We start from the raw sequence: 24,804 nt of genomic DNA, 5'->3' as shown, positions 1-24,804 counted from the left end.
CTAAACAATCCAATTCCAATGCTTAATTATAGCTTTCTAATCATTCTTCCCAAAAAGTCAAAAATTGACCCCTGGCCTGCTCAGTCAAAACACGAGGTTTGGACCAAAACCCGATCATCCATTCACCCACGAGCCCGAATATATAATTTGTTTTGAAATCCGACCCCAAAATGAGGTCAAATTCCAATTAATCAAAAAGCCTTAACTCTACCAAATTCCTAATTTTTTACCCTTAATCTCATGTTTTAGGCCTAGAAATCTAGTGGGTGTTGATAAAAATGGAAGAAAACGAGCTTAGGATTACATACCTATGAAGCTATGGTGAAGTTCCTCTTCAAAAATCGCCCAAGAAGTGTGGAGAAGATGAAGTTTATGAAAAGTGGAGGAATTATCGTAATGTAATTTGTTTTTGAAACTTAAAATAACTGGGCGAAAATGGTCTTCGCATTTGCGATAGGCTCATCGCGTTCGCGATGAGTCAGGCCTGAGAGACCTTCGCTTTCGCATAAGTGGGCTCGCATTCGCAGAGAAATAACTCCTCGACCCTTCGCGTTCGCATCCAGGTGGTCGCGTTTGCGTAGTGTATAGTACCCCTCCCCCTGCCTAGGCTATAAGCCTTCGTGAACACGAGGGTGCCACAAAGATGTATCAGAATTTGCGGCATCATTATTGGTGGTAGAGAATTAAGAAGGATATCGTTAAATATGTGTCTCGGTATTTGAATTGTCAGCAGGTTAAGTATGAGCATCAGACGCCTGGTGATTTATTTTAGAGGACTAAGCTTCCCGAGTGGAAGTGGGAGCAGGTCACTATGGATTTCGTTGTTGGACTCCCGTAGACTCGGAGGAAGTTCGATGCTGTACGGGTCATTGTTTATAGGCTGACCAAGTCAGCACATTTCATTCCTGTGCCAGTCTCCTATTCTTCTAAGAGGTTAGCTGAGATCTATATCCAGGAGATTGTTCGCCTTCATGGTGTGCCCGTGTCTATCATTTCGGACCGAGGACACAATTTACCTCACACTTCTAGAGAGCAGTTCAACGAGAGTTCGGCACTCGGGTTGAGTTAAGCACAACATTTCATCCTCAGACGGATGGCCAGTCCGAGCGGACTATTTAGATTTTGGAGGATATGCTCCGAGATTATGTCATTGACTTTGGAGGCTCGTGGGATCGGTTTTTACCTTTAGCCGAGTTTGTCTACAACAATAGCTACCAGTCGAGTATCCAGATAGCTCCTTATGAGGCTTTATATGGTAGACGGTGTCGATCTCCGATCGGATGGTTTGAGCCGAGAGAGGCTCGGTTGTTGGGTATGGATCTGGTTCAGGAAGCATTGGACAAGGTCAGGATTATTTAGGATAGGCTTCATATAGCTCAGTCCAGGCAAAAGAGTTATGCCGACCGCAAGATTAGAGATTTGGCTTTCATGATCGGTGAGTGGGTATTGCTTTGAGTGTCGCCTATGAATGGCGTGATGAGATTTGGGAAGAAGGGAAAGCTTAGCCCTAGGTTCATAGGTTCGTTTGAGATTCTTGAACGAGTGGGAGAGGTGGCTTATAGACTTGAATTGGCGCCGAGCTTATCAGCCGTTCATCTAGTGTTTCATGTGTCCATGCTTCGAAAGTATCACGACGATCCATCCCATGTGTTAGATTTCTGCACTGTCCAATTGGACAAGGACTCGTCTTATGAGGAGGAGCCGGTAGCTATTCTAGACCAGCAGGATCGTCAGTTAAGATCAAAGAGTTTTCCTTATGTTCGTGTTTAGTGGAAAGGTCAGCCTGCTGAGGCATAGACCTGGGAGTCCGAGTCCGATATGCGGAGCTGTTATCCCCATCTTTTACCTGACTCAGGTACTTCATTCTTATGTTCGTTCGAGGATGAACGGTTGTTTTAGAGGTGGATAATGTGATGACCTAAAAGGTCATCACTTACCTTTAAATTGAATTCTGTGTTCTGAGGCCTTGGAAGCCTTATTTAGCATCACCTCAATTTGCGTATGCGGTCCGGGCGTGTAGCCAGAAATCCTATATGTGAAAATTTACGCAAAATAATAAATTTTGAATATAAAATGAGTTAATTTGACTTCGGTCAACGTTTTGTGTAAATGGACTCGGACCCTTGATTTGACAGTCCCCGAAGGGTCCGCAAAAGATTTTGGGACTTGGGCGTATGCCCGGAATCGAATTTCAAAGTCCCAAGCCCGAGAAATGAATTTTTAAAGAAAATTATTTTCTAAAATTGTTTAAAGGATTTGGAAATGAAATTTCATTAGAACATGATGGTATCGGGCCCGTTTTTTGGTTCTAGTACCTGGTACAGGTCTGATATAAGATTTAAGATGATTATGTGGAATTTGGTGAGAAACGGATGTCATTTGACGTAATTTGGACCTAATTTGCAAAAATTGATATTTTAAGAAGTTTGAGATAATTCTTTGATTTTGAGATTTAATTCGATGTTAATGATGTTGTTTTGGCAATTTGATCGCAGGGATAAGTTCATATGGTGTTTTTGAGTTAAAACATATATTTGGTTTGGAGCCCTAAGGGCCCGGGTGAGTTTCAGGTGTGTTTTGGAAGGTTTTTGGAACTCAAAAGTTGCAAGTTTTTTCCAGTTTCTAGTGTGCTGATACTTTCTTCTTCGCATTCGCAGGAGGACCCTCGTGAACGCGATTTGTTATTTGTGCTGAAGGAAAATTCCTTCTACGCGAACGCGTAACCCAGGTCGTGAACGTGAAGCATTGGAGGGCCTTCCCTTCGCGAACGCGAGCCTAGTATCACGAATGCGAAGGCTTATAGCCTAGGCAGGGGGAGGGGTACTATACCCTGTGCGAACGCAACCTCTTAGACGTGAACGCGACCACCTGGACGCGAACGCGACCACTTGCCCGGGCAATTTTCGTAATTTAGGTCCGAATCACGTCAAATGACATCCGTTTCTCACCAAATTCCACAGAATCATCTTAAATCATATATAAGATATGTACCGGGCACCAGAACCAAATATGGGCCCGATACCATCATGGTCTAATAAAATTTCATTTTCAAATCCTTTAAACAATTTCAGAAAAAAAGTTTCTTTAAAAATTCATTTCTAGGGCTTGGGACTTCGGAATTCTATTCCAGGCATACGCTCAAGTCCCAAAATTTCATGCGGACTCTCTAGGATCGTCAAATCACGGGCCCGGGTCCGTTTACCTAAAACATTGACCGAAGTCAAATTAACTCATTTTATAGTAAAAATTTATCATTCTTTTACAGATTTTCACATATAGGCTTTCCGGCTACACTCCTGGATGGCGCATGCAAATCGAGGTAATGCTAATTAAGCTCTCCAAGGCCTCGGAACACAAAATTTAATTAAAAGTCAAGTGATGACCTTTTGGGTCATCACAACAAAAGTTCAATTCATACACAAAAAATTCAATTCATATCCTAAAGGTTCAACTCATATCCACAAAAGTTCTATTCAAACACAACAATTTCAATTCATATCCTAAATGTTCAATTCATATTCTAAAAGTTCAATTCATACACAAAAATTTCAATTTATAAACTAAAATTTTAATTTATAAACTAAAATTCCAATACATAAACTAAAAGTCCAATTCATATCCTAAAGGTTCAACTCATATCCTAAAAGTTCAATTCATACACAAAATTTTTAATTCATATCCTAAATGTTCAATTCATATCCTAAAAGTTCAATTCATACACAAGAATTTCAATTTATAAACTAAAATTACAATACATAAACTAAAAGTCTAATTCATATCCTAAAGGTTCAATTCATATCCTAAAAGTTCAATTCATACACAAAAATTTCAATTCATATCCTAAAGATTCAATTCATATCCTAAAGGTTCGACTCATATCCACAAAAGTTCAATTCATATCCTAAAATTTCAATTTATAAACTAAAATTCCAATACATAAACTAAACCCTGATTCTATCTAAACTATCAAGATAATACAACATATAATTCAAATATAACTAAACTAAATTCAACACTAATTAAACTAATTAGTTAATAAAATTAATTAACAAAGCTAAGTAAAACAAGAATAAACCCTAATCCTCAATAAAATACAATGTTCAAAGAATTTAAACACTAATTCATATCCTTAATCTACAATATTGAAATAATTGAAACCAAAACTAGAAATTACAAAGATTCAAGATTATAATTCAAATCTAGTTTTTTTTAGGTGGAGAAGGAGAGAAAGGGGCAGCGGCAGCTCCGGTGGTGGCTCAGGCGGTCACAGTGGTGGCGCGGGGTGGGGGGATTGATTTGTGTGAGAGACATAGAGAAGGTGAGGGGAATGTGTTGAGAGAGAATTTGGGGAAATATTTGGAAGAAAATAAGAGAATGGGAGGGGGAAACCCGTTTTTGAGTCTGGATTTACAAAAAAACGACCAACGTTGGTCGCTAGTTTGGTAGCTAATTAAGTTTTGATTGTATGACCAAAATAGCGTCCAACGTTGGTCGCTATTTTTGACTGTTTGACCAAAATAGAGACCAAAGATGCTCGCTATTTCTAAAAAAAATTAAATTAAATAACTTCTTTTTCTATTTTGGTTTTTAAATATTATAAGCTATAAAAAAATCTTATTAGCTATAAATATTTATTTTATTTAACTACAATTATTATAAATAATTAAAAACTATAAGCATAATCTTTAAAAAAATTATATTAACTAGGTAATTACTTGTAATAGATTATAATAGCATGTATGCAAATGAATTTTTTTTTAATATTCAACGATTTATCTGAGTAGGTTATAAGTCGATGAATCAATTTACAAGTGTATCAATACTTAAACGAACCTGCCCTTGTGTTCCTAGCGCTTCATGTTCTTATATATATTCAGTGTAATACTATAACGTATATATAACTTGTTATAGTATATGTTAGTATGTGTATATATATATAACACATACACTTCGTGATACTTTAACGACATATATAGCATGTTATAGTACATGATACTGTATTCATTATTTATATTGTAACAGAGTTAATGAATTACATTCATTCATCACTAGGTTATCAGTCGATGAAACAATTATAACAGATTAATTGATATAAGTCGAGACATTTTGTTTTTAATATTCAACGATGCATTTGAGTAGGTTATAAGTCGATAAATCAATTTACAAGTGTATCAATACCTAAAAGAACCCGACCATGTGTTCCCAGAGCTTCATGTTCTTATATATATATATGAGAGAGAGAGAGAGAGACACCACACACACACACACACACACACACACACAAATACTTCACTGTAATACTATAACGTATATATAACTTGTTATAGTATATGTTAGTGTGTGTATATATATAACACACACACTTTGTGATGCTTTAACTATATATATAACATGTTATAGTACATGATATTGTATTCATTATTTGTATTGTAACAGAGTTAATGAATTACATTCATTCATCATTAGGTTATAAGTCGATGAATCAATTATAACAGATTAATTGATATAAGTCGAGACGTTTTGTTTTTAATATTCAACGATGCATCTGAGTAGGTTATAAGTCGATGAATCAATTTACAAGTGTATCAATACCTAAAAGAACCCATCCCTGTTCCGAGCGCTTCATGTTCTTATATATATATATATATATATATATATATATATATATATATATATATGAGAGAGATATATATAGACACACACATACACACACAGACACTTCACTGTAATACTATAACGTATATATAACTTGTTATAGTATATGTTAGTGTGTGTATATATATAACACACACACTTCGTGATACTTTAACTACATAAATATCATGTTATAGTACATGCTAATGTATTAATTATTTGTATTGTATCTTCTTTTCTTGTTCATTGACACTTATCTTGCATAGTACTAACACATACAAGTACTTTCAAGACTTCTTCAGGAAATTTTTATAAATCCCAAGACTACTTTTAAATAAAAGACAACACATTAATTTTGAAAAGAAAAGGCTATATATTGAATGCCATAAATAGTGAGACTTTTTCTCTGACCAGTAGTCTTTTCTTGTCAAAAATAATGTATGCGTACATTTCCTTAAATATTATATAATATAATTTAAAAGCAGTCAAGACACTTTGGTTTGTCAAAACAAGAAACTTTGATTTGCACACATAGGGTCCTTTGGTTGCCGGTTAGATTTATGTAGGTATTAGTTATTCATGTATTAGTTATGCATGTATCAGTTATGCAAGAATAAATAATACAGTGATTAGTTATACATGAGGGATATTGGAGCCGAGGCTCCCAGTATTGATTTTTTCCTATCCAGATATGTTTCCTGCAGACCTGTCAGGCATGCCACCGGACAAGGATATTAACTTTGGTATTGATTTAGTGCCGGGCACTCAGCCCATTTCTATTCCACCATATGGTATGGCACCAACGGAGTTGAAGGAATTAAAGTAGAAGCTTCAGGAGCACCTTGATAAGGGATTTATTCGGCCTAGTGTGTCACCTTGGGGTGTGCCGGTTCTATTTGTAAAGAAGAAGGATGACACAATGAGAATGTGCATTGATTATAGGAAATTGAATAAGGTAACACTTAAAACAAGTATCCTTTGCCTCGCATTGATGATTTATTCGACCAGCTTCAGGGAGAGAGAGTGTTCTCCAAGATTGATCTCCGTTCAGGTTATCACCAGTTGAAGATCAGGGATTCGGATATTCTTAAGACGACTTTCAGGACCCGATATGGTCACTATGAGTTCTTGGTGATGTCTTTTGGGATAATAATGCCCCGGCATCGTTCATGTATTTGATGAACAGCGTGTTCTAGCCTTAGTTCGATTCGTTTGTCATAGTCTTCATTGATGATATTCTGGTGTATTCGCATAGTCAGGAGGAATACACGGAGCATTTGAGAGTTTTGTTGCAGAGATTGAGAGAGGAGAAACTTCATGCAAAATTCTCCAAGTGTGAGTTTTGGCTTGGTTCAGTGGCTTTCTTGGGGTACGTGGTGTCCAGTGAGGGTATTCAGGTTGATCCGAAGAAGATAGAGGTGGTTCAGAGTTGGGCCAGACCGTCCTCATCCAAAGAGATTCGCAGCTTTCTTGGCTTGGCAGGCTATTATCATCGGTTTGTTCAGGGATTCTCATCTATCGCATCGCCCTTAACCAAGTTGACTTAGAAGGGTGCTTCATTTGTATGGTCGTAAGAGTGTGAGGAGAGTTTCCAGAAGCTCAAGATAGCTTTGACCACAACTCCAGTATTGGTTTTGCCATCAACTTCAGGTTCATATACAGTGTATTGTGATGCTTCGAGGGTTGGGATTGGTTGTGTGTTGATGTAGGAGGGTATAGTCATTGCTTATGCTTCTCGTCAGTTTAAACCCCATGAGAAGAACTACCCCGTTCATGATTTGGAGTTGGCTGCCATAGTTCACGCATTGAAGATTTGGAGGCATTACTTGCATGGCGTATCATGTGAGGCGTTCACTGATCATCGCAGTCTTCAGCATTTGTTCAAGCAAAACTCTACTGGAAATATAATCAGTCAAGCCTCGCCACTCAATCCGTGGCACACCCGGTATAGACAATGTGAGTGTCTTAGCATGACAGTCCAGAATAGCACGACATGGAGATAGCCAATCCATGCCCAAAATGATATTGAAATCCACCATACATAATAGTAAAAGATCCACTCGGGTCTCTAGACCTCTAATAGTCACCATACACGATCATACACACGGTCTACAACAATAGTATCGCCCACCGGACTAGATATATGAACATCTGAAATAAGAGACTCACGAGACATATCCAAAAAACGGGCAAAGTATGATGACACATAGGAAAAGGTGGAACCGGTATCAAATAATACAGATGCATCTCTATGGCAGAATGAAACAATACCTGAAATCACAGCGTCTGAAGCAGCAACATCTGGTCTACCTGGGAGGGCATAGAAATGAGCCTGACCGCCACCTGATCGACATCCCTCTCTAGGGAGACCCTTGGATTCCTGACCGCCACCCTTAGCTGGCTGGGCAGGTGGTGAAGTAACTGGAGCAGAAGTCGAAGGCTGACCCCTCTGCTAAGACTGACTATCATGAAGACGAGGGCACAACCTCCTTATATATCCAAACTCTCCGCACTCATAACAACTCCTCGGTGCGGGAGATTGGGACTGAAAGGAACCCCTAGCACCGGAATGACCAGTAGAAGGACCTGGCATAGAAGAACCCTGGACTGATGGAGCACGAGTCGATCTTTGAGCTGGAAGAGCACTAAGTGATGAGTGGACCTGATGAAAACTATGAAAGTCATGACCCGATGATGCTCCACGGTAACCTGGGTAAGATGAATTAGCTTGCCTGAAAGAACGGTCTCTGCCCTGCTAGAACTGACCCCTCTAAGGAGCACTACTAAAGCTACCAGATCCCCGAGGACTCTTGGCCTCCCTCTCTTCTCGCTCCTGCTGGCGAACCGTCTCAATCTTATGGGCGATATCAACAACCTCCTCAAAGGTAGCACCTGTCACCCTCTCCTTAGTCATGAGAATCCAAAGCTGGTACGTAAGGCCATCAACAAACCTTCTTATCCTCTCTCGATCTCTGGGAACCAACCAAACCGCATGACAGGATAACTCAGAGAACCGCATCTCATACAATGACACCGTCGTATCCCCCTAACGTAGCTTCTCAAACTATCTGCGTAGCTCTTCTCAACGCAACTGGGTACATACTTCTCCAGGAAGAGGACAGAGAACTGCTGCCAAGTAAGGGAGCTACACCAACAGGCCTACGCCTCTCATACGCCTCCCACCAAGTGAAGGCATCCCCAAAAAATTGAAAGGTAGTAAATGACACATCACTAGTCTCAAGAATCCCTGATGTATGAAGCATCCACTAGCACTTATCCAAGAAACCCTAGGCATCCTCGCCCTCTGCATCGCTGAATTGGAGTCTACCAAACCTCTCAAGTCGACACTGCTGATCATCCGGCATAACTGGTGTTGACATGTGATTTTCGTCCCTCCCCAAATTTTTCACATTTTAGCACGTAAATATTTAATTTAGCCTTAATGTAGCTATTTCAGCTTATTTTGACTCTTTTACTTTATTTTCGTCAAAAAAATGAAAATTACAAAAAAAAAAAAGATATAAAAAGATATATAAATTTTAGTTTATTTATTTCTCATAAACTTTAAAAAATACAAAAATAGTACTTTATATTTTTATCTTTATATATAAAAAAATGAAAATTGTAAAAAATAGTTTAATGAATGTATTGTAGCTTTTTTTTTTAAAACTTGAAAAAATATAAAAATAGTTTTGTTTTAATTGTCAGTCTTATTTTTATAGTTATTTTGCTTATGTAGGATTAATTAAATAAATTCATGTTTTCATTCTCGGTTCCGGGCAAAGAATAATATTCGGGTTCAAATGACCCATTTTTAGGCCTAATTTTCGAACCTAGCCCGTAACAATCCGAGCCCACCACATGTGGGGGACAGAGACAAAACACAAGAACATGGACACATGGACAAAGTAACATGGGAAGGCTTTTAAAATTGGACCACTTAGATTTAAAAAAAAGAAGAGAAAAGCACATGAAAATACCCTACATTTACATATACACGGATGAGCACATGAAGGGGGAGGGACTTAGACATTTTTTTGAAAAAAAAAGGAAGACCACTACTATTGGTCTTCTTCTCCAAAAATGGAGAAGAAGAAAAAAAACCATACACGCCGGAAAATCAGTACGACGAACCACACCACGTCGTCCCTCTCCCTCCAGTCGACAACCATCACCCCAACCAGTATGCTACACCCTTCCAGCCACCGTTTCCGCCAAACGAACCACCACGACCATAACTCCACCTCCTTCACGTCTCAAAACCACCACTGCCCATCACCGAAAAAATCGAACAAACCACCCTCATCGTCGCCATAGACTCCCTCCGTTTGTCGCTACATCCATCAACCAGACGAGCTCAACCTCTCTATCGAGCAACCAGATCGTCCCCGTCATCCTTCTTCCTGTCGACAACCAATCAACCAGCCCCACGACAACCGGAGCCCCGTCGAGCAGCAGCTGTTGCTGCTGCTGTTGCTGTCACACCTCCTTTTTGCGCGCCTACCCCGAAAGATAAATGCGTGAGGGAGTTTTTCCAATTTAAGTGACAATATTCGAAATAGGATTATTTACTTAATTTAGAGTTGCCACTTGGGAAAGGTTTGGCTTTTGGTGTCCCAAGTCACCGGTTTATCTTGAATCCCAATTCGAGGAAAATATTCGACTTTCCAAATGAAGTCTGCGAACCAGAAATTCTAAGTAAGGAATTCTGTTGACCCGAGGGAAGGTGTTAGGTACCCCCGAATCCCGTGGTTCTAGCACGGTCGCTTAAATTATTATAAATGGCTAAATATCTGATTTTAATACATGTTATAACTTATGCGCTTTTATTTAACTTTAAACCGCTTTAATTATTATTTTTTAATAGAATTGCAAAGTCGTGAAAATGCATCTCGAACAACGTCGCAATCAATGCACCCGTGGTTGTTAATACATTCCGTCTCCGTTGAGATTTGGATTTGGGTCACATAAATGCGCACCCGAATTTAAGAATGTAATTTAATTAAAATTGCGCCTAAAGAGTCAAACGCGTTATTGTTTTGGGGAAAGCTGTGCAATCTGTTAAACAGTCCATCCTGAAGTCTAAGTATTTTTTAATATACACATTCATGAGGGCCCCGTAATTTGTACATTTTATTCGGCGAGGCTCGCTTCATTTTTTATTTAAAGAAAAGGCATTCAACCGAGTGAACTACATTTTCTTACTAAATTCATCTCTAAAAAATAAAAAAGAAAGTCTCCAAATTAATTACATGCTTTAAACGGGCGTAACTTATTAGTCGAATTGAAACAAGTGAAAACTGAAAATTGCAGTAGAGACAATAGAAGATTGTTTCATGCCTTATTCTATAATTGAATATTACTAATTTGGAGTTATAAATAGAATACAGAATTTACAAACAATATTGTCAAAATAAACTAATTATCCTTTAACTAATTTGAAACCCTCATTGTTAGGTGGATTAAACCAACTTCGAACTTCCATTATTTCATATGTATTCATGCTTCATGTTTCAGCTTACAAAGTATATCGGTGTATCAGTTGTGTACCTAGTATTTGGAAAACAAAGAAAGAAGATGAAGATCAGTAGAAGCAGCAGTAGCGTGAATGCACAACAACAACAGGTTCAGCAACACAACAAAACCAGCAGAGTCCAGTAATGACTAGTAGAATAAACCAGTAACAGATTGAAACCCAGCAGTACCAGAATGTAATCGCAGTCAAAGCAGAAGAGAGACAGCTACAAGACAGCAGTAGTTTACTGATTTTTTCAACACTAAAAGAAAAGCAGCCTGAAATTATTAAAGTAAAAGTTCAGTTTTGTTTTTCTCTTTTGCTCTCAAATTCTGATTTCTCAAAATTCAGTCCACTCTCTCTCAACTTTTTCTTCTCGAATCCCCCTTACACTGTGTAAAGTGACTCTATTTATAACAAGACCTTGCCTTGATTACCAACTACATTATGTCTTGTTCCCCACAAGATTAAACAAGTACATTATTCCCACCGCATTATATCTTGTCCCTCATGCCTATACTTAAACAATTATATTATTCCCCCACTACATTATGTCTTGTCCCCCAATAGTACTATTTTAATATTATTTAATTTCTAGTGGGCGAAACACTCAAATTAATTATTCAAATCCCGAAAATACCCCTGATACTAGTGAAATTACCATTCTACCCCCAAAATAATTTGAAATTACCATAACACCCCCATCAGCTATATCCAAACCCTAATCAATTAAACAATTACAACAGCTATGACCAATTCCTAATCAAATTTAACTAATAAATTTTAAGCTAGAAACTCAGATTATGTAAAAGATCATCAAAACAAAGACTAAGGATTCAGGGAACCAAAACATATGATGAACAACAACTAAAATCATTTTGACTGAACAACATTTTAATCAACAAACATACTTTCAGATTCAATAACAGTAACAAATTAAACATAACGAACAAGTAGATTCAAATCACTAAACTCAATAATCAATTGAACTCAAACTAAATCAAACAACATCATAACAAAGATGAATGATTCAAACTAAAATAAAACTCGACATTAAATGACTTGATGAACAACTAACAAACTTCAAACAAAAATGAACACGAATTATCTCTAATACAAACAAAGACCCGGGTTCGAATTCAAACCAAACCATCGGAACACAAACACAATCAGAGAAAGACGAAAAGGAGCGGAAGATGAACTCGCTGAACAAAAATTAAGAGAACGAAAACTTACTAGTTTGAAGCCCGGATTCGAACGAAACCTCGATGCGCTGGTTGACCAGAGTTAGAAGTAGAACGATGAGGGTCACTGGTTGGCCGTTTGGAAGAGCTGGACGTCGACAAAGTAGCCGGCGAAGCTGCACGCAGCAGAAGCTCACGTCGTTCATGGCTGCAGCTCTATGGACATCACCGACAAGCATCTTGTCACCATCTTTATCCTCATAAGTGAGTACATATTCCTACCCATGAAGCAAATCCTTCAGTTTTATCTCACTTAATAACTCCTTTCCAAGAGCACCATGAGATCCATATTGACCAATAGTAAAACAGCTAAACATCTTCTCGAGAGCGGAAGAGAGCTCCTGGTATGCAGAATAGCTTCTAAGGTCCACTTTCCTTAAATAAGGAGCAATGTCCATGTTGACCTTAATGAAAAGAGCTGGTGATCCAGCTTTTCTATCCACCTCTTCATTGTTCTTTGAGGTAGAGGCTAATGTGTTCTTTCTAAAAGATCGAATAGGTGTCCAACCCACAACTTGTGCCTTGGTAGCGGGGGCACCGCTGCCTACACGGTTTGAAGCCTCATTCACAGCAGAAGCCCTCTCTAGAAATGTGTTCTGATTAGTTGCCTCTTTCATTTTTGGTGGTTGACACGAGAGGTCTCCTTCGCATCGCCTGCTTTCACACCTTACTCTGTCGTTCTGGCTGGGAGGTGAAAGATGGTCGATGACTGTGTGTGTGCGTGCGACACATAGTCAATCTTGGAGCTCACGTCGTTCGTGGAAGGAGCTGGGGTTGTCGTGGTTGTTCAAGCTTGAGCTTCGCGGCGAGGGGTCGTTTGGTCGTTTGGATGAAGCTGGACGAAACAGCAACAACAAAGCTGTATTGTGGTCGACGACGAGGGTGGATGCGTCGGGTAGGTGTTGTTGTTGTGTGTGTGTGTGTGTGCGGGGAGACGCAGCAAAAGGGGAGGGAAGCCATGGAAGGGAGCTTGGTTTGGAGAAGGAGAAATAGAGGGAGATGGGGCAGCCATGGCCATGGCTTGGGGTGAAGGTTTGGAGAAGAAGAGAGGGAGAGAGGGGGCGGGTGGGGTTTAGGTTTAGGTTAGGTTTTTTTGTTTTGTTTCTGTGAAATGTAAAGTGGGAAGATAGGGGAATTGGGTTGTTGGGTTTGGACTGGGTCGACCCGGTTTGAAATGGACCGGGTCGTAGGGGAATATGGGTATATTTGGGCCTGTGGTTCAAAATTGAAGAAGAGGCCCAAATCCGATTTTCTTTGTATTTTTTGTTCTTTTCTATTTATTTAATTTCCTAATTAATAAAGCCGAAAATGCTACGATTAAATTATAAAACTCAAAATTATCTAAAAATACTAATTAACTCCTAATAACAATTATCGCACATTTAAATAGCAATTAACGATAAAATCACTCAATTTGGACGTTAAATGCTAAAAATGCAACGTACATTATTTTTATGATTTTTTCATTTTGTAAAACAAACTTAATTAAATATTAAATGCGAACGCGACATATTTTTTATATTTTTATTAAATTAAACAAGTAAACATGCACAAACAAAAATACAAATAATTATCCAAAAATGCCACGAAAATTCAAAAATCGCATGCAAAGGAAAATTATTTTATTTTGGATTTTTGGGAGTAATTCTCATATAGGGCAAAAATCACGTGCTCACAGCTGCCCCTCTTTGTCCAAAAATACGAAGAGTCTTCGTGAAAAGATAAAGTGAGCGGATACGAGCGGTTTTTGCCCGTTCGAGTACTCCATGTGAAGCATTTTTTGAAATATTTGACCGAACCTTTGCTTCAAAGGTTTCCTACATATCCTGGGCTAAACAAGAATCATGTCAATGTAGTTCGGGAAGTTTTGGTAGCTGGGACTACCGTGGGACTGCAATGCTATTGTTACTGATGTTGCATGCTGTTACTACTACTTTAACGACCTCCTTATTACACCAAAGGAAAATTAAAACTAAGCTAGCTATGCCTATCAATTACTAGTTACAAGATTCCTATCTATAATTCTTTCACAAATTGATCTCTTGAGTCTTAGCTGATTCTGCTTGTAGACTTTGATCTGAATCTTGATGCTCGCAAGTTGTAGGCACTTATTATTTATGTGAAGCATTGAGTGAAGCGGGATTGGCGGAGCTCGTGGCTTCAATCAGATTTTGATCGATCTGCACTTTGTCTGCTACAGTTTTGGGCTAATCATCTTTTTTTCCTTCTTTATTCTGGATTGAGACTCACTCCGTAGGTCATCTCGATCCATGTGCCTCGAGGTCGAACCTGCTCAGACAACAAAACAAATAAACAAACGAAATTTTTCTGCCCCAGATTTACTAGGAAAATTTCGTGAGTTAGTTGCCATAAAAATCTACAGAATTGATGAGGGGATTGGAAACCTCAAATCTAAAAGACGCAACTCAGGGATTGGAGGCCTAATGTTTGCAAAATGCGAGACGCTCAATTCAAGGATTGGAGCCCTAATATTGAATAAAAGAAAACATTGCTCAACTCAGGGATTGGAACCCTAATGTCGGCTAAATGAAACTTGCTCAACTCAGGGATTGGAGCCCTAATGTCGGCTAAAGGAAAATTGCTCAACTCAGGGATTGGAGCCCTGATGTCGGCTAAACGAAAATTGCTCAACTCAGGGATTGAAGCCCTAATGTTGGCTAAGGACAATCACTCAACTTAGGGATTGGAGCCCTAATGTTGTTAAAGGCGACTAGGGAATGGAGGCCCTATGTCTAAAAATCTCAACTTAGGGATTGGAGTCCTAATATTGGTAAAGGCGACTAGGGAATGGAGGCCCTATGTCTAAAAATCTCAACTTAGGGATTGGAGCCCTAATGTTGGCAAAAGGCGACTAGGGAATGGAGGCCCTATGTCTAAAATCTCAACATAGGGATTGGAGCCCTAATGTTGGCAAAAGGTGACTAGGGAATGGAGGCCCTATGTCTAAAATCTCAACTTAGGGATTGGAGCCCTAATGTCTAGTCATTGTTGGTATACCACCACGAAACCCTGAGAACGCACTGTTGACATGTGATTTTTGTCCCTCCCCAAATTTTTCACATTTTAGCACGTAAATATTTAATTTAGCCTTAATGTAGCTATTTCAGCTTATTTTGACTCTTTTACTTTATTTTCGTCACAAAAATGAAAATTACAAAAAATATATATAAATTTTAGTTTATTTATTTCTCATAAACTTTAAAAAATATAAAAATAGTACTTTATATTTTTATCTTTATATATATAAAACGAAAAATTGTAAAAAATAGTTTAATTAATGTGTTGTAGCTTTTTTTAAAAAAAACTTGGAAAAATATAAAAATAGTTTCGTTTTAATTGTCAGTTTTATTTTTATAGTTATTTTGCTTATGTAGGATTAATTAAATAAATTCATGTTTTCATTCTCGGTTCCGGGAAAAGAATAATATTCGGGTTCAAACGACTCATTTTTAGGCCTAATTTTCGAACCTAGCCCGTAACAATCCGAGCCCACCACACGTGGGGGACATAGACAAACACAAGAACATGGGCACATGGACAAAGTAACATGGGAAGGCTTTTAAAATTCGACCACTTAGATTTAAAAAAAAAGAAAGAGAAAAGCACATGAAAACACCCTACATTTACATGTACACGGATGAGCACATGAAGGGGGAGGGACTTAGACATTTTTTTGAAAAAAAAAAGGAAGACCAATACTGTTGGTCTTCTTCTCCATTTTTGGAGAAGAAGAAAAAAAAACCATACACGCGTAAAATCAGTACGACGAACCACACCACGTCGTCCCTCTCCCTCCCATCGACAACCATCACCCCAACCAATCTGCTCCCTCTTCCAGCCACCGTTTCTGCCAAACGAACCACCACGACAATAACTCCACCTCCTTCACGTCTCAAAACTACCACTGCTCGTCACCAAAAAGTTGAACAGACCACCCTCATCGTCGCCATAGACGCCCTCCATTCATCGCTACATCCGTCAACCGGACGAGCTTAACCTCACTATCGAGCAACCAGATCGTCCCCGTCATCCTTCTTCCAATCGACAACCTTTCAACCAGCCCCACGACCACCGGAGCCCCGTCGAGCAGCAACTGTTGCTTCACGTTCTTCTCCTTCGAACACCATAACACCAGCCCCCCCCAGGTCTCTAACCAATCTGCCCAGTTGCCGCTATTTCTTCATTGTCGTCGCGCAGTCCGTCTGAGGTCGTTGTTTGAGTTGTGCTCGTGGTTTCCGGTCTGAGATCTTTGAGCTTGACATTGAGGTTCCAAGGTTCCATCGTTGGAGAGGTTTCCGATAGTTTTCGGTCCAGTTTGGTTGTTTTTCTTGCTTTAAACAGGTGCATACACATTCCTAAACTTGTGATATTTGCTTAAATGGAATGAAAATGGCATGGATTTCCTATGAACTTTTTGTGTGTTGTCTTTGTTGAATTGCTTTTGATTTTATCATGGATATTATTACCTATTAGAATTGTTGTTCCATATTTGTTTAACCTCGGATGACTTCATTGTTGTTTTGTTTAATTCGTTTTTCGTTTGAATTTTGTCTTATAAGATATGTTTCACAAAATGGGTACATGAAAGAAATAAGTTGCTAGATTTAGATTATAGCATAACGATTAGTCTTCATGATTTAATTGTTAGTCTAATTCTATAATGCTTGCTTTACAATAGTCACAAAGTTTGAGAAGAATAACTAACACCTAGTATACTTTTAGGTGCGCCTTTAATTTATTATCATGATTACGGGTACGATTCTCGTGACGTAGTTGTGATACTTAATTTCTAAATTCGGGTGCACATTTATGTGACCCAAATAAAAATCTCAACGGAGTCGGAATGTATTAACAACCACAGGTGCGTTGATTGCGACGTGGTTCGAGATGCATTTTCACGACGTTGCAATTCTATTAAAAAATAATAATAAAAGTTGTTTAAACTTAATAAAAGCACACAAGTTATAACATGTATTAAAATCAGATATTTACCATTATAACAATTTAAGCGACCGTGCTAGAACCACGGGATCCTTGGGTGCCTAACACCTTCCCTCGGGTCAACAGAATTCCTTACTTAGAATTTCTGGTTCGCAGACTTCATTTGGAAAGTCGAAAATTTCCTCAATTTGGGATTCAAGATAAACCGTTGACTTGGGACACCAAAAGCCAAACCTTTCCCAAGTGGTGACTCTGAAATAAATAAATAATCCCATTTTCGAATAATGTCACTTAAAATGGAAAAACTCCCCTCACGCATTTATCCTTCGGGGTAGGCGCGCAAAAAGGAGGTGTGACAACTGGTACCCCAAACTCCTGAACTGGTGTAACAGGCTGGGCTGGAGGTGCCCCCGGTGTCTTTAGTCCATACACAACCTACTCAGGTGTGCCTGAAATGGGAGTCTGGGTGACTCCCCTGGCCTGGGAAGTAGCTGCGGCCGTAGTAGCTGAGACAGCCTGAGCCAAACCGGTACACACTAATAAGATCTGAGCTAAAGCCTCTTGGAGACCTGAGATCACAATAGGCACAGCTGGTGCCTAAACTGGTTCTGCTGTTGCGTCCACAATTGGGACCTGATCCAAAACTGGGGCAACTGGTGGATCTGCCGGTGCTGCTCTAGCTGCTCTTCCCCTACCACGGCCTCAACCGCGACCTCGGCCTCTAGTAGCCCCAGCTGGTGGTACTGGCGGTCGTCCTCCCTACCTGGCACCACATGTCCTCACCATCAGTGAGAGAATGTAATAACAAAAGTTTAGTACTCAAACAAACAGATCTGCACGACAAGAATTTCAAGAATATGAAGTTTTTCCTAAAGGTTTTGTAGTCTCTCAAGGATAAATACAGACGTCTCCACACCAATCCGCGAGACTGTACTAAACCGGCTCATGACTTGCGAGACCTATGTAACCTAGGATCTGATACCAACTTGTCACGACCCCAAGTACTGGTCGCGATGGCACCTATCACATTACTAGGCAAGACAACTAGTCAACTAACCACAACCCATTTCTTTTAGTAAGAAACCATTTTCAACACAAGTTTTAAATGCCAAATTTCATAATAAACATTTAAAACAATAGAAAATATGCGAAAGTCATAATTGATAGAAAATTACATAGTCCACAATCTGGTGTCACGAGTCTAGAGCCTCTAATACAGGTCTGAATACCTACTACATCACTAGTCTAGAAAAAAAATACGGAAAATAACATGATAGACATGAGAAAATAAGGCTGGGAACGCCATGCAGCTACCTCGAAATCCCCGATAGAAACTGAATCAGCTGAAGATGCTCACTCGGCCGCTCGGGAACCTGGATCTACACACAAGATGCAGGGAGTAACGTGAGTACGCCAACTCAGTAAGTTACTAAAGTAAATAAGGACTGAAAGTAGTAACGAGTAATTGAAAACATATAACTTTAAAATCAGTTCTATCATAAAAATCATCATTTTAAATTTAAAACATTGAATCAGATACATAGCAATATATTCAACAGATGCTTATTTAAAAGAAGAGTGAAACAGTGAAAATATTATAACAGGGCCCCTCGGGCAAGGAATCACTCAAAATATGGCCTTTCGGGCAGCCTCTCAGTCACTCGTGACTCAACTCTTGTCATACAATACTCACTCTTAGCACTCGGCTCATGTATAATCTCATAATATTAGAAATCATAGTAACCACTGCGGCGTGTAGCCCAATCCATATATTTATAGTAGACTACGCTCACTGGGGAAATGCAGACTCCGGAGGGGCTCCTACAGCCCAAGTGTCATATCGATGTGGCGTGCAGTCCGACCCATATAATCATTGTTGCGGCATGCAGCCCGATCCATAACTCACATATATATAAATATCCTCACAATTGGGTTCTCAACCTCTCTCAGTCTTTAAACTCACAGCCTCTCAGGGCACAACAATAGAAAATAGGGGAGCTTAGCCTAAACAGTTCTCACAATTTGGAGTAGATTAATAAAACAAGTTTTAAAACATTTAAGCAGGTAAACCATGACTGAGGATATGCTTTTAGCAAGTAAAGTAAGGAAAATAGTCAAAATGCCCCTAAGGGTTTCTACAGGTCGGCACAAGGCCTCAAATGTGGCATACAGCCCATAAAACAGTATAAGAATCCAAAATACGGAATAATATAACATTTCCAAATCAAATACGCGGCTTAATAGTCGCTACGGGACTGACCAAGTCATAATTCCTTCCGGTACATGGCCACACGCTCGTCACCTAGCATGTGTGTCACCACTTTTATCAAATCAAGTTAAATACCGGGGTTTTGTACCCTCAGTTCCAGATTTATAATGGTTACTTACCTCAAACCGGTGAAAATACTACTCTCCGATACCTTTGCCCCTCGAATCAGCCTCCAGTCACGTCGAATCTATTTAAAATCAGAATCATGGAGTCAAAATATGCTAAGGGAATGAAGCCCAAGAGAAAACAATCAAAAAATACCAAAATCCCGAAATTGGCCAAACCCGACCCTCGGGCCCACGTCTCGAAATTCAGAAATTTTTACATCAAAGATTCCTTATCTCCCCACGAGTTCATGCATATCAGAAATGCTCAAATCCGACCCCAAATGGTCCTTCAAATCCCAAATCAAAAGCCCAATTTTCAATCCCTAGTTCTTCAATTTGAGGCTTAGATTTCATGATTTTCTAGGTGGAATTCACATAATAATAGAGTTTTTAGTCAAAAAATCTTATCTCCCAATGATTCTCCTTGAATCCCTCGTCAATCTCATTCAAAAATCTCAAACAACGAGCAGTTATGGGTAATATAAGCCCAAAATTCGCGGACAAGACGAGCTTAAAAAAATTCTGCCCAGGTCCAATTTTCTTCTTCGTAAATGCGGTCAAACCCTCGCGTTCACGAAGCACAAACTCACTTTGAACAACTTTTCCTCTACGCGAACGCAACATAACCATCACGAATGCGATGCTTCCTCGACCTTACCCTTCGCGAACGCGCTCACTCTTCCGCGAATGCGATGAACAATCGACCTTGAATCCATCTGACCCAAATTCCTCTATGCGATCGCGAAAACCTTCTCGCGAACGCGGTGCATAGCCTCGCAGCCCTTCACGAATGCATCACCTACTTCGCGAATGCGAAGGTTAAACTTTCACCTCCCTCAGTAGACTCTTCGCAAAAGCGAGGGTCCTCTAGCAAACGCGAAGACCAAAATGTCTGCAATTGCTGGAACTCAAAATCTACAATTTTCTTAACTCTCAAATGATCTGATTGACAACTCGGAACACACCCGATGCCCCCGGGACCTCTAACAAAGGCACCAACGCATCTTAAAACCTTATTCAAACTTGTTCCAATCATCAAAACACCTCAAACAACATCAAATCACCCAAAACACATTAGATTTAAGCCTAAGTTTCTAAAATCTTCCGAAATACACTTTTGATCAAAAACCCAACCAAACCACGTCCAAATGACTTGAAATTTTGCACACACATCCCAAATGACACAACGAAGCTCCTGCAACTCTCAAAATTCCATTCCAACCCCTATATCAAAATCTTGCCTATCAACCGGAAATTGCCAAAATATCAACTTCACACATTCAAGCCTAATTCTACTCCGAACCACCAAAACCCATTCCTACCATGCTCTTAAGTCATAAATCACCTCCCAAAGCTAACTTAACCATCAGAACTCATATCCGAGCCCTCTAACACATAAATCAATATTCGGTTGACTTTTCCAACTTAAGCCTTCTTAAAAGAGACTAAGTGTCTCAAATTTTCACCAAACGCATTTCGGACTCAATCCGACCAACTCGATACCATAAGACACAGATAACGAAGCATAAAGAAGCAGAAATAAAGTAAACAGAGTGGTAACTCATGAGACAACTGGTCGGGTCGTCACACTAACAATTCATTTGCTTGGCAAGCCAGCATTAGAGTAATTTCTTTTGCCAATTTTTAAAAACACTTCGAACAATTTAACCAATTAAATAGAAATAAAACTAAAATGAAGAAATAGTAGCATAATATGTTATAACTAGGGATTTTGATGCATTTTATACTCCTTCTTGCTTATGTTTTGATTAGGAATTTGTACAAAATAGCTCCAAAAGGCTCACAAGTTGTGCTTAATTGCAGGCTTGATCAACAAAGTGATAAGATGTCAAAGATCATTTCAAAAAGGAGTGAAATTTGCACAAGTACCAAGACAAGACAAAGCTTAGGCAAAACAAGCCCAATGCGGCTGCACACCATTATGTGAGGTCCGCACAAGTGAGGTTCAGAGAAGGTGATTTCCAGGCCAACATGCAATGTAGCCGCATGAGATTTAATGTGGTCCACATTGAAGTCACTACGGACGCACTCGATTTAGTGCCGTCGACAGAACCAAAGATCAGAGTTGCCATTTTTAGAGATTGAAGTCAATGCGGTACGCGCTCCATTTCATGCAGACTGGACTAGAAGCTATCGCGATCGCAATCCATTATATGCGATCCGCACATAATTTTGTGTTGTCCGCACTAGCCCCGCAGGGGTATTTTTTTTAAAATTTTTTAACTTAGTATAAATAGCTTATTTTCCCATTTTTAGGTCATCAGAGAGTTTTAGCTAAGAGTTGTGCTCGTGACTTCGAAATTAGCCATTTTGGGCATTTTTATCTTTATTTCAACATTGAATCTTCTAGTTTATCTTAGCAATTAATTAATATGAGTTTTTCTTCATCTATTTCTTGTTTTCCCTCTTTAATTATGAGTAGCTAGATCTATAAGCTAGGGTTGTAGCTCAACCCTAGTGTGAGTAATTGATGAGTCTTGTGTTTTAGGGCTAGATTGACTATGGGTGTTTGATATTTAGGCTAATTTCATGTTTAATTGCCGAATTAGTGGTTTCAAACACTAGTTTGTGTTTAGTTGACTTGAGCTCTTCTTGAGAAAGAGAGCCTAAGTCTCTGAAATTGGTCCACAAGGAATTGGGGCATATTCAAGAGATTGATAGCCCCAATTAAAGGGTTAAACCTCGAGAGATTAATACCCGACATGAATCATAATTGCTTGTCCAAATTTGCATACCCAATTGGTCTTGATCACTTGAACCACCAAGAGGTGTATAGTGGGTAAAATCATGTAAAGGTTATATTATACTCCCCAAATATGTCAATCATGCCTTAGACTCAAGTACCCTCAATTGACCACCTAGGTGAAAGTCACTACCCTGTGCCTTTTAAACCATTTGAACAACCCCCAACATTTTATTCTTAGCTTATTCTAGTTTAATTAAATATTGTAGTTTGATAAAAGTAGAAGTAAAATAAAAACCCAAAAATGTTTAGAAGTGTAATTTGGAACACATACACAACTCTAAACTAGATAGATACCCGACTCCAATTTCTATCTCTCTGTGGAAATCGATCCTGACCCTAGATCGGGTAAAAGCTGCTTCGACCCTATCTCGCTACTCAATAGTAGTGCAGGGTAGGCCTCGATCACTTTTTGGCACCATTTTCGGGGAGATAACGGTTTTGGCTATCTATCTAGTTAGTTTTATGTATTGTTCTTCTTTCCTTCTTTGTTACTAATTTCTTTGTGTCACAATTCCGGTACCAAATGGCAGCGAACAACTCTAATGAACCTCTTGGAAATGTGATTACGGGGGAGGAGGTAGTTGATGTCGGAGATGATAAGGTGCCTCTTATAACTCAAGGACAACGTAGAGGCCGCCAGACTAATGCGAATGTTAATGACAATATTCCATAACCTCCTCCGCCACCTCCAAGAGTGTCTCCTAGAGTGCTTCCGAACCAAGGCTATGTAAGTGCTATTGTCCCACCCCAAATCCGGGCGGGAAATTTTCAAATAACCAATGTGATGTTGACCTTACTTGAGTAGCGTGGGTATTTCACGGGCGCTGCAAATCAAAATGCTTACAAACATCTCAAGGGGTTCGTGGATACATGTTGTGGGAGCAAGCAGACTAATGTGTCTGGGGATGCTCTTAGGTTGAGACTCTTCCCATTCTCACTTAGAGGGAAGGCATTGGATTGGCTCGAGCAACTTCCCAACCATTTCATCACTACTTGGGATGAGTTGGCGGACAAGTTCATTGCAAAATATTTCTCTCCAGGGCATATGGCGGCGTTGCGAGATGAGATATTGTCTTTCAAGCAAGAGCCCATGGAACCTTTGCATGAGATTTGGGAGCGTTATAGAACAATGGTGAAATAATGCCCCAACAATATATGACTGAGGCGATGATCCAACAAACCTTCTACCGGGGAATTAACACCACAAACCAATGCATAGTGAGCCAACTTGCTGGGAGCAACTTTATGAAGATGTCGTATGATGAGGCATGTGATATTCTTGACGAGATGGCTAACACTTCTTCTATGTGGCAAAGTAGAGCCAATGTGCCCTAGGGTGACCCCACAGTTACTCATTTGCACAATGAGTTACATGATCATGGGTAGGCTATAGCCAAGTTGACAACTACTATGAACAAACTAGCAAAGGCACAATTGCAACAAGTTCAAAATCCTCTCCAAGTGAATGCCATGGAGGGTGTCAATATGCTTGTCAACAAAAGAAGGCAAATAGGGAAACAAAACCAAGGGAATTTTGAGCAATTTGATAATGACTGCGGTGGATTTCAAAATGATGGTTGTGATGAACAAAGTGAAGAGGTTCAATACGTGAATAATTATCAAGGCCAATGGGGAAACTCTTCCAACCAACAACAATGGAGACCTCAAGGCAATTGGGTAAATCAACAACAAGACAATAGTAATTGGGGGAACAACAACCACAAAAACAACAGGGGCGATCAGAACAACAATCAAACCGACCAAGGAAATTGGAATGGTAATAACAACAATTGGGGTGGTAATAACAATCAAGGTGGATGGAATAATGGAAACCAAGGAAATCGGGGGCAAGGCTTTCAAAGGCCCCCAAAGTACCAACAACCGAACAATCTACCCCTATTTCCATCTCAAGGTCCTAGTTCTTCTAGAAATGATATGGGTAGAATTGAAATGATGTTTGAACAGACGATGAAGAAGAATGCAGATTCTGATGCATAGTTAGCTTCCCATAATACCTCTATCAGAAACTTGGAGGTGCAGTTAGGCCAAATCTCCCAGTCCTTGAATACACGCCCTAAAGGTGCTCTACCAAGTGATATAGTAGTGAACCTAAAGGGTAGGAACAATCATGTGATGGCAGTAACTACATGGGGTGGACTAAGCGGTGATGTGAATGCCTCCAAGCAAAAGAAAGTTTTAAGTGATGATGTTGAGTTGCAAGAAGATGAAGTTCCTTTGGTGGTTGAGAATGTGATTGATGAAAATGTGAATGAAAAAGTGAGGATTGATATTCAAGATGTCGAGGT

General features: G+C 39.4%; 2 pseudogenes; both read right to left on the bottom strand.

The window, feature by feature from the left end:
- LOC142174678 (putative indole-3-pyruvate monooxygenase YUCCA10) overlaps window positions 1–24,804 on the bottom strand; it is a 345,285-nt pseudogene that overhangs the window by 32,012 nt on the left and 288,469 nt on the right.
- On the bottom strand, window positions 10,976–13,449 carry LOC142174704 (auxin-responsive protein IAA8-like; annotated as a pseudogene).

The sequence above is a fragment of the Nicotiana tabacum genome, chromosome 3 (genome assembly GCF_000715075.1).
Source record: "Nicotiana tabacum cultivar K326 chromosome 3, ASM71507v2, whole genome shotgun sequence".
In the NCBI taxonomy this organism is placed as follows: domain Eukaryota; kingdom Viridiplantae; phylum Streptophyta; class Magnoliopsida; order Solanales; family Solanaceae; genus Nicotiana; species Nicotiana tabacum.
The sequence above is the reverse complement of the archived record's forward strand: the minus strand, read 5'-3'. Positions and strand labels throughout refer to the sequence as shown.